This window comes from Chinchilla lanigera, unplaced genomic scaffold (assembly GCF_000276665.1).
Source record: "Chinchilla lanigera isolate Chin_1 unplaced genomic scaffold, ChiLan1.0 scaffold00061, whole genome shotgun sequence".
Taxonomy (NCBI): Eukaryota; Metazoa; Chordata; class Mammalia; order Rodentia; family Chinchillidae; genus Chinchilla; species Chinchilla lanigera.
Genome location: NW_004955462.1, coordinates 2,697,634 through 2,707,820, shown reverse-complemented (window position 1 = coordinate 2,707,820; position 10,187 = coordinate 2,697,634). Strand labels below are relative to the sequence as shown.

Here is a 10,187-nt window from a genome sequence, read left to right as displayed (position 1 = left end):
GCTTGGCGGGGACATCTAGACACAAGTCATAACAGCATGTGCCTTGCTTACCCGGTTTTCTAAAGGAAAAAAAAGTACAGATTGCTCTTATTTCTAAATCTTCCAACAGATCCAGCAATGCCGGCCAGGATAAGAATGTTTACCCAAGTTACCAAGTTGTCACTGAGAGCAGATACTGAGACACAATGAGAACTGAATGTCAGCATCTTGAAGGGGCAGGTCCCACGGGGGCGGAGTGTGAGTAAGCTGTAACACACACTGGTATAAAACATAAACTGGATTTTGTTCAAAAATGATGCAGTTAGCAGGGCATAGTGGTACAGGTCTGCAATGCCACCACTGGAAAACTGAGGCAGGAGGGTTGCAAGTAAGGCCAGTCTGGGCAATTTAGCAAGTCTCTGTCTATAAGTTTTTATTTGGTTTTTTTTTTTTTTTGGTTTTGGTTTTTTTCCGGTACCAGGAATCGAACTCACGACCTTGTGCTTGCCAGGCAGACGCTGTGCCGTTGAGCTAAATCCTCAGCCCCTTTGTCTATAAGTTTTTAAAGGGGAGGGACAATCCCCTAGTAGCTTAGGGTGAAGGCACTGGATTTAATCCTCTTTACCACAAAAAGCAAAATGAACAGACAAAAAAAGACTTGACTAAACTAACAGCACACACTCTTAAGATCCTTGGGTTTATAATGGCAGCCCCAACTCCTCTCAGGAGATAACAAAAGGGAACAACATACAATAAGGCAGATCTGCTGAGCCTCTAATCTCTTTCCTTTTCTTTCAGACGTCAAATATGTATACCTATTTATTGATTCTTGCATTAATGTTAATATTGTATTGTTTCTTAAAATTTATCAAAGTCATAAATGGGCACTGCATCAAAATCAAATAATGCATAAGCAAATACTGCAAAAATTGTTCCTTTTTCTCTGTCATGTGTGGTGCTGGGACTGAACCTGGGGCTTGCACATGCTAAGCACAGGGTCTTCCACCAGCTACACTGCAACCGGAAGCGCATCTGAACCTCCCCCTCAAGTCTTCCCATCCGGGCTTTCTTGGGTCGTGGGCTGTGTGACAGCTAGTCTGTGGCCAGGCTGCAGGTAGTCTGTGGCCAGGCTTTCTTGGGTCTGAGCTGTGCCCAGGCTGCAGGAGGGCACAGTTGTTAAGATTGAGCCCAACGGTGACAGGAACCAGAGTTCACGTTCCTACTGTGCTGTTTGGTAGCTTAGTAACTTTGGACATGTTCTTTAGGCTCTGAGATGAGCCACTCCATTAATAGCACGTGGATGACTGCAAGTTTTGCCTGGTGGAGTCATCAGGAAAGTTACTTTTCCAGAGTTTGAGAAGTCATAACCTAGGACATGGGGACTCCCAGGGACCCAGCCTCGCTCACCACCTAGCAACTGCAACTCAGACTAATCTGACCAATCCCTGTAGCTTCCCCAAATCACTCACTCTTACAAAAGGATCAGAACTTTTTAGATGGTACATACAGTACCTTAAGACCATAATGTTAAGTGAAATAAATCATCAGACACACGTCTAAATATTGTATGACTTCTTTTATATGAAAAGCCCAAAGAATAAATAAATTAATGAGCAAAGTAAAAGACAGAAATAAGAAACAGGGAGATAGACTTTTTCCAAATGGGAAAGGGGCCAAGAGATGGGGGAAGGGGTATGGGAGAGGAGGGGAAGTGGATGTAAAAAGAATTAAGATGTTTTATTACGTGTACCAACTCCCCAAGATGACTGTGATCAATATGTGTACTGCAAACATGGGCTAATGCAATGGATATTGTGAAAGGGAAAGAAACTGCTCAAAAGGGAAGAACACCTGGGATGGGGAAAGGAGAAAAGAAGGAAGGGAGATATAGATACAGATATAGATATAGATATATGATAGCTAAGAAATTGTACTACTAATTTCTATTCATTGAAAGGAACAGTTAGTGTTTATATTGTTCAATCAACTTTACATGCCTATATCTGGTAATCTGAGCAACTACTTTAAAGATAACAATATGAAATATAATAACCATTGTTAATGTCCTATCATCTTGTTTTGAAATTCTGTATCATTTTTATTGTTTTCTTCTTTAAAATAAAAAAGAATTTTAAAACATGTACTAAAAAAATAAAAATTAAAAAAAGATGGTGCATATATTATACTTCTACTTAAATTAACTTTGGGGGGGACAAGGAGGTGCTGGGGATGGAACCCAGGACCTTGCACCTGCTCAGTAAGTGCTCTACCACTGAGCCACACCCCAAGCGCTAACTAAAAACTTTTTTTAAAAGACTAGTAGCTTTGTAAAAATAGCTCTTTAAAAGCCAAATGCTAATCTGATTAGCCAAATGCTAATTCTTCATTGAAGATAACAATATGTAATATAACAACCACTGTTAACCTCTATCATTTGGTTTGAAACCCTGTATCATTTTTAATGTCCTGCTTTGTGTTGTTTGTATTTTGCTATTGTTCTTTTTTAGTACAATCTTCTTTTTAATTAAAAAAAAAAAAGCCAAATGCTATGTGTCAGTGGTGGAAGTAGCAAAAGAAAGGAAGGAGAAAGAAAGAAGGAAAGAGAGAGAAAAAATTATTTATTACCTGAAATTTTCATATAACTGGGTGTCCTGAATTTTTCTTTGCATAATCTGGCAGCTCTAACCAGGCAACAAAGAAAGTACCTGCTTCTGCTTCATCCTTCTCATCACCTCAAGAAATAGGTTCATAAAGGAAAGAAAAACCCAGAAGTCTGCAGCGAAAGGCAGGTTAATCAGAAGAGAGGCAACTGGAAAGTTAGCTCCTCGCCTGCAGCACACGCAGCTTGAGGGTCGCGATGGTAAGGGGCCTTCAGGGGCTCAACCCAATGGTCCCACTGGCCTCCAGACTTCGCTTTAGTTCTGACTTAAACCAGGCTCCCTGAGCCTGCCTAAAAACTGCAAGAGGTTTTGACTTCTTTCATAATTATAACCCTGAGATACCACACTGAATGCAGTTTGCAATGCCAGGAATGTGGTTTGAGACTGGGCCCAGCACAGTTTTTCCCAGAGCTGTTAGAAGGAAGTTATCATGAAGCAAAATGGATCTACTATGGTGAAAACAAGCGCCAGTCCTAAAATTTCTCCAGTGCGTGGAGCTGGCCGGCCAGCCAAGAGCCCGAGAAAACAAAAAGAGCCGTCTGGCTGCTTTAAAATGCCCAGGTCTTGGACACACAGACCAAGCTGTGTTCCAGCAGGCAGAGAGCCAAGCTGGGCAACCCCGCGGGGAAACATTGGCAGACGCTCAGTTGGGCCGTGACAGCTTCATCTGGAGGACAGAACGGGGTGAGAAGAAAGGAGGCGGGGGTCAGGGACGAGCACTTTCCTCCACGGGCCTCGGGGTCTCCAAATGACAGTTGCTCTTGCGACAGCCCTGCGAAAGGGCCGCTGATCTCTCCAGGTTAGAACTCCAACTCAACTCTTTTTTATTTACATGTTAATTTTTATTTAATTTTGCATACAGAACACATTCAGGTGAACCAAACTCAAAGTGGACTTAGAGTGAAAATCCCGCAACCCTTCTCCCCTCCACAGAAGCAACTGGCCTTCCTCATTTCTCTCTCTCTTTTTTTTTTTTTTTTTTTTGAATTAAAACACTTTCATTTAAAAATCACAAGTGGATAATAAAGTGTGTAGAAACTGAAAATTTACAAACCATTTAATACCTGGAATCACTGACTGTTCAGAAACTACACAGATAGATCATGGGTGGTGGTGAACAGCAGAAAGGGTTATGGATGAATCTGCATTATTCTAGCGGCTCCCCATGCCGCCCGTCTCCAAGGAAAGCCCGACATTGATTAGATATTGAGCCAGGCAGCAGATATAATGCTGGCAGCAGATCCAGTGATGGTAACCTGCCTATCAGTAGATCCTTCCACTGGGTTCGCAATTTTGATCTGCGCCCCAGACGTCTGATGGATCTCATTGATTTGGGCACCTTGATGGCCCATTATGCAGCCAATCAAACCATTTGGAATGGTGAGTTCATGAGAAGTAGTCGAGTGGATGCATCCAAATCTGTGCTGAATCCAGTGCTGCAATACGTCATGGGAAGATGAGACTGTTGCCTTGCCAACTGGTGCAGCTTGTTCAAATCTGGCTGTGCGGTGGCATGCTGTCCGTGAACGGTAGAGACCTCGAGAGGTGGTCCCTCCAGGTCAGGGCTGAGGCACGTGGACGCGTGGTGTGGGGAAAGCCCGTACCCTAGCTGCCTGTGCTGTACCTGTCCTGACCACCTGCAAAGATGACTGGAGAACTTGATGGCTTGGGCCGGTACGGGATGGTCACATCCTTCCAGGGGACTCCAGCATGACCACGCAGATCTGTTTGACACACTCACTGATGGATTGCGGGATGCCAGCAATAGTGATGGCCCACTCAGTTGAGTTGGGGAGCATAACTCCCGCCCCGTGGACCTCTCTTGTATTTCCTTGATCTTGCAACCGCCTTGCAAGATTGGTTGATCTTGCAACCAATGAGAGAGCCACATCGACTAGCAGGGACCACGAGCCTCAGAGTGACGGGGGTCTGCTTCCAGCTGTGCTATTGGTCATAGAGCTGCTGATGTCCTCTTGCAGTTTGTCAATGAGCATAGCAAAGGCTTTGAAGACGGCACTAGTGGGTCCAGCCAAAGTGATAATTTGCTCAGGACAGTTCCCTTCCAAGACGTTGATACGTGCACCACTCTCCTCGCCCATCTTCCTGACTGACTCTCCTTTCTTTCAGATGATACTGCCAACTTCCTTTCCATGCATAAGTAGCCGGGTGGTGAGAGTGACGTTTAATCCACCTTCAGTTACACCGGTGTCCACATCGAGTACTGTGGGGAGCTGGGCTTTTTGAGTAGTCAAGTCTTTGGTCATTTGTGGGGGTCAAAGCCAAAAACTGAGGGGAACTGAGGGGAAAAGGGGAGCCGGTGGGAAGGGCAAGGGCGGGAGGTGGGGGGGGTACACAATAGGGGCGGGTGGGAAGGCAAGGGGGGCCCCGCGGGCGGGCAGAGGAGGAAGAGGGGATGGGGGAGGAGGAAGAGGATGGGAGAAAGAGACCTCGGGCGCGTGGAGGGCGGCAGGCGGGAGAGGGTGCAGGGTGCTCCGCTGTTGCCTCTGCTGGTCTGGCCCTCTTCATTTCTCATATGTCCTTATAAGAGATTTTATAAATATCTTTTTCTGAATTCTTTTCAACAGATCTTAGTTTACTACTCTTACTTTCCCACTTTTCTGACTTAAACCAGGCTCTCCGAGCCTGCCTAAAGTTGTTACTAAAAAATAAACCCACGAGTTGCTGGAGGTGTAGCACACACAACAGTCTTCAGTACCGCAAATAAAGACGTAAGTAAATAATAGTTTTCATCACAAAATATAGTGAATTTAGCAAATATCAAAACAGTGAGGAAAGTGGAGTGTCATATTTTGTCCTACTTCCCCAAAGCCACTACTGTTCACAGTGGGGAGTGTTTTACTCCAGGCTTGGTTAACAGTCCTGTGTGGCTCTTTTGACTACACCACTGTCTCTTCTTTGGGAAGAACTAGAGACAGAAAGACAGTGGGAAGAACACCAGGAGAAGCAGGAGCAAATAATTTGACCTGAGGGCCTGGTGGGCCCAGAGAAGCCAGCCAGTCAGCAGCGGAGAAGGGGAGTATTTATGCATTGTTAGTTTTCTTTTGTTTGGTGACAGGATCTCACGGTGCAGTTCCCGCTGCCCTTGAACTCAGTCTGTAGCCCAGGCAGGCCTGGAACTCACAGCGATCCACCTGCTTCAGTCCCCGAGTGCTGGGATTGCAAGCGTGTGCCACCACACCCAGCCTGTATTCATCCTTTTGGGGACTTACTTGTTGTGCCCCCAAGTACCTGGTCTCTGAGAAGAGAAATGGCATAAGCAAACAGAGCAAAAAAAACCCCAAATTAAAAAAAAAAAAAAACTAGATGAGCAGGCCATTAGGGCCCTGTGACACTGTGACACATGCTCCCCAGCGGGACACTTGGGGAGCTCAAGAGGCCAGAGGATGGAGCGGGGGTCAGAGAGGCCCTTGGTGGCAGACCGCGCGCTGGCCCTGTAGGGCAGGAGGAGGAAGCGTTCCTGCAAATGGGACTGCAAAACCAGAGACAGCTTGGTGTGGAGCCAGGAACCAGGAAGGTCAGGCACCTAGGAGGAAAGGAATTGGGCTTTATTCCAGGGCATCATGAAGTTCTGTACAGGGGGGCCCCCCTTGCCTTCCCACCCGCCCCTATTGTGTACCCCCCCCACCTCCCGCCCTTGCCCTTCCCACCGGCTCCCCTTTTCCCCTCAGTTCCCCTCAGTTTTTGGCTTTGACCCCCACAAATGACCAAAGACTTGACTACTCAGTTCGGTACAGACTCAAAGCCGGAAACTGACAGAATTGGATTTGCACTTTGACAAAGGCTAAGTCTGGCTGCTGGAGGGAAATGCATTAGGTGTGGCCACCGAGCAGGGGAGCCTGGACCTTGGAAAGCTGGTTAGGGAACCGTTGCCTAAATACAGGCAAGGGAGATGGTGGCTGTACAAAGACTGCGGGCGCCCCTAGAGACAGGAACATTGGGGTAGATTCTGAAGAGGCTGTGGTTGTGGATTTGGAGGCTGACTGCGGTTAGAATGATGACCAGGCCTCAGTGTGGCATTTCTTGACTCAAAGTTCTTCACCAAACCAGGCGTGGTGATGCACACCCGTAATCCAACCACTCTGGGAGGTTGAGGCAGGAGGATGTCAAGTTCAAGCTCAGCCAGGTTGGTTAGACCCTGTCTCAAAATAAAAGATTTTTTTAAAGCCTGGGGAGGTAGCTCAGCATGAAGGCCTTGAGTTCAATCCCCAGTATACCAAAACAAAACAAAACAAAACAAAACCCAGGACATATCTGCAAAAGTTCAAGCCTCTGAGCTTAGCATGAAGACACTAAAGGACCTACTAAGTCTGTCTCTTTCCAACGCTGTGCTGGAGCCATGCTGGAGTCCTGGTGGTTCCCAGTGTGTCCTCTCTTAGTCTCTGTCCCCTACCAGCCAGGCTTCCTGAAGCACTTGCCATCCTTCAAGCACAACTCACTACCTCCTCCGAGAAGCCCCCAGCCACCCTCCCCAGGTTCCCTCCTCTCTGCAGGGACCTTCCTCCTCTGGGTGCAGAGGGCTTTGTGAAGAGCTCTGAGGTCCTTCAGTCCACCCTGCCATCCTGATCCTAGAACAGGAATCTTTCCTCCTCATATGCTCCTGGGACCCGCACCAGTCAGCAGCCACAGGCCTGGCTGCCACCAGCAGGGGCTCCACCTACTGAACTCCAACAGCGCTCTCTAGCTGAACCTTTCTTCCTCACAGCTCCCGTGGAGGGTGGGAGAGAAAGAGAACCACAGCGCCTGAGGAGCCCCCAGGACACCTGGCCTGAAGAAAGGCCCCGCACCACCTCACACACAGGCTTTCCAAACTCATGGTGACCTTGGTGCTGTCATTTGGATAGTGAGTGTTCCTCAAGGGTCCCATGTTAAAGGCTAGGGAAACACTTTGCAAACCTCCAACCTCTTCTGAACCAAGGCTGGCAAGGGAAATGGGGCACAGGCATCGCCTGGGGCCCAGCTTCGGGACAGACCACCAGGAACTGGCCCAGGGGCATGGTGGGTCAGGACGAGGGGGTTTTGCAGTGTCCCCTGCACTGCGGGAACATTGTGCAGCCTGCATATCGTAGGTGTCAGGCGGTGAGGACTTGCAGTTGGACATGTAGTGGAGGCCTCTTGGGAGGTGCCCATGTCAGTAGGGGTTGCTCTAGATGTGGTTCTGGGCCTCAGCCTCTTCTTCTTCCTCTCTAGCTTTTCTTCCTGGCTGATGCGGTGAGCAGTTGGCTCTGACGTGCACTCCTACCATGATGTGCCATCTGGACTTAGCTTAAAGCAATGGGACCATTAGACCATGGACTGGAACCTTCAGAACCATGAGCCAAGATGATATCTCCTCTATCAATGCTCATTTTCTCAGATATTTGTTACAGTGATGATGGAAAGCTAACTAATGCGCTTTGTTCTCTCCAGATTGTGCCTTCTGATCAGAGAAAGGAAGGAACAACTAGCAGAAAAAGAAAACTTCCACAAATACAGATGGAAGCACGAAGGATGGGCTGGTTGAGGACTCTAGACCTGCAATCCTGACTGGAGCCCCTAACTCTGCTTCTGGTGCTCCAGACTGTGCAAGGGTGACAGGTGAGAGCGTACAGCAGAAAAAGTGGGGAGAGGAGCCAAAGGCAGCAGGTGCTGTCTCAGTGTGGGTTGTAGCTGCTCAGCAATGGAGGAATAGAATCGAGGCCAGCAAAAGAATTATCGATTCTTTATTTATCTGCACTCACTCACTCCAGCATTCAGTGGGGTCCCTGCATTGGAGATGACAGGCACAAAGGTCGCTAAGGAGCTTTCTACTGAATGTGTGGAAACTGAGAAACCTATCGGGCTATGATACAAATGTGATAATAAAGACTGAAAACTGGCACTGCAGAGTGTATGGTCAGACTGATGCATACAGGAAGGTAGACAGGAAGATGGCGCTGTCTCTGAGCTTTGAAGAGTGAGCAGGACCTTGATCCGAAAGGACTAAGAAAACAATATTAAGGCATTAGAAGAGGGCTGGGTCTGAGTGTCCGTGGGAGAGGGCATGCCTAACATGCTCAAGGCCCTGGATTTCAATCCCATTCTGGCAAAAACATGAAAGCGATCAGAAGAAAGGTGGCTATGGCAACAATCTATAAAAGAGACTGACTGCCTTACACAAGAAAAGCAGTCTAAACACCTTTGCAAACCTCCAACCTCTTCTGAACCAAGGCCGGCAAGGGAAATGGGGCACAGGCATCGTCTGGGGCCCAGCTTTGGGACAGACCACCAGGAACTGGCCCAGGGGCATGGTGGGTCAGGACGAGGGGGTTTTGCAGTGTCCCCTGCACTGCGGGAACATCCTGCAGCCTGCACATCGTAGGTGTCAGGCTGTGAGGACTTGCGGTCGAGAAATTCCAGCACAGTCCTGTGAGTGTCTTACTCTTGCAGACCCTGATGCATAGTAGCTCAGCCCTCATTCCCCTTTCCAGCACTCTGGGTAGGGCAGTCCATGGCCAGTCACGGCCACCAGGAGATCCTGGAGTTGTGGGGTAGACTCACCTACAGGCGGAAGACGGAACCTAGGGAAGAGTGAGATCACTGCTCAGTGACAGCTCGTCCAGGCCCAGGAGGGGCCGAGCGTGCAAGAGCACAGGGGCTCCCATCAAGGAGCCGAGTCAGAAAGGGAGCAAGGAGCGGGGATCAGAGCGGAGGGCAGACTGAAAAAGAAACACCCCGCCCCTTCCTGCAGGCAAGAAGAGGGGTAAGGGCTGAAGAAGCAAATCGGCCACAGGTTCGGGGGCTGGAAACTCAGGGTGTCTCCCTCTCTGGCGTCTCGATGTTCGCTTTTCTCAGGCTGCTCCCCGTGGCTCTGGTTGATACCTGAGCCTGTTCAAGTCCTAGCTGTCTGCGGTGGAGGTTATCTCCACAGCCTTGGGCTTCTTACAAGAATACACCGCCAGCAATCTGTGCTGTGGTTGTGATGGGTATTTGGCTTCTTTCGAGTCTTGAGCTTTTGCAGTTTCACTGATATTTCAGAACTCCTGCTGTGTACATTTTCATCCGTCTCTCTGCATTGATATGAGCACATTCAGGGTTAGGATCTAGGGCACAGGGTATGCGTATCTTCAACCGGAGAAGATAGGTGTTCCTAAGTGATTATTCCAAATTACTCCCACCAGTAATGCATGAAATTCTGAGTTGCTTTAGATTCCAGAATTGTCCACTTTAAAAATTTTAGCCTTTCTGGTGAGTGGGTACTCATAGTGGTTTTTTGTTTGTTTGTTTTTTGTCTTTTTGAGACAGTGTCTTGCTAAGCAGTTCAGACTGGACTTGAGCTCACTTTGTAGCCCACGCCAGTCTCAAACACAACAATCTTCCTGCCTCAGCCTCCCAAGTGCTGGGATTATAGGCGTGTGCCACCACACCGGCTTCATAGTGATTTTAATTGTCACTTATCCAATTACTAATGAGGCTCAGCATCATTTCGTATGTTTATTGACCATCTGGATTTCTGCTTTTGTAATGTTTTATCTCTTGCCAATTTTTATTGTTTTCTTTCCTTTTCCTGTT

At 47.9% G+C, this 10,187-nt stretch overlaps 1 pseudogene; it reads right to left on the bottom strand.

Moving 5' to 3' along the window:
- Positions 1-3,716: 3,716 nt before the first annotated feature.
- On the bottom strand, positions 3,717-4,903 carry LOC102026615 (annotated as a pseudogene).
- Between the last annotated feature and the right edge of the window lie 5,284 nt (positions 4,904-10,187).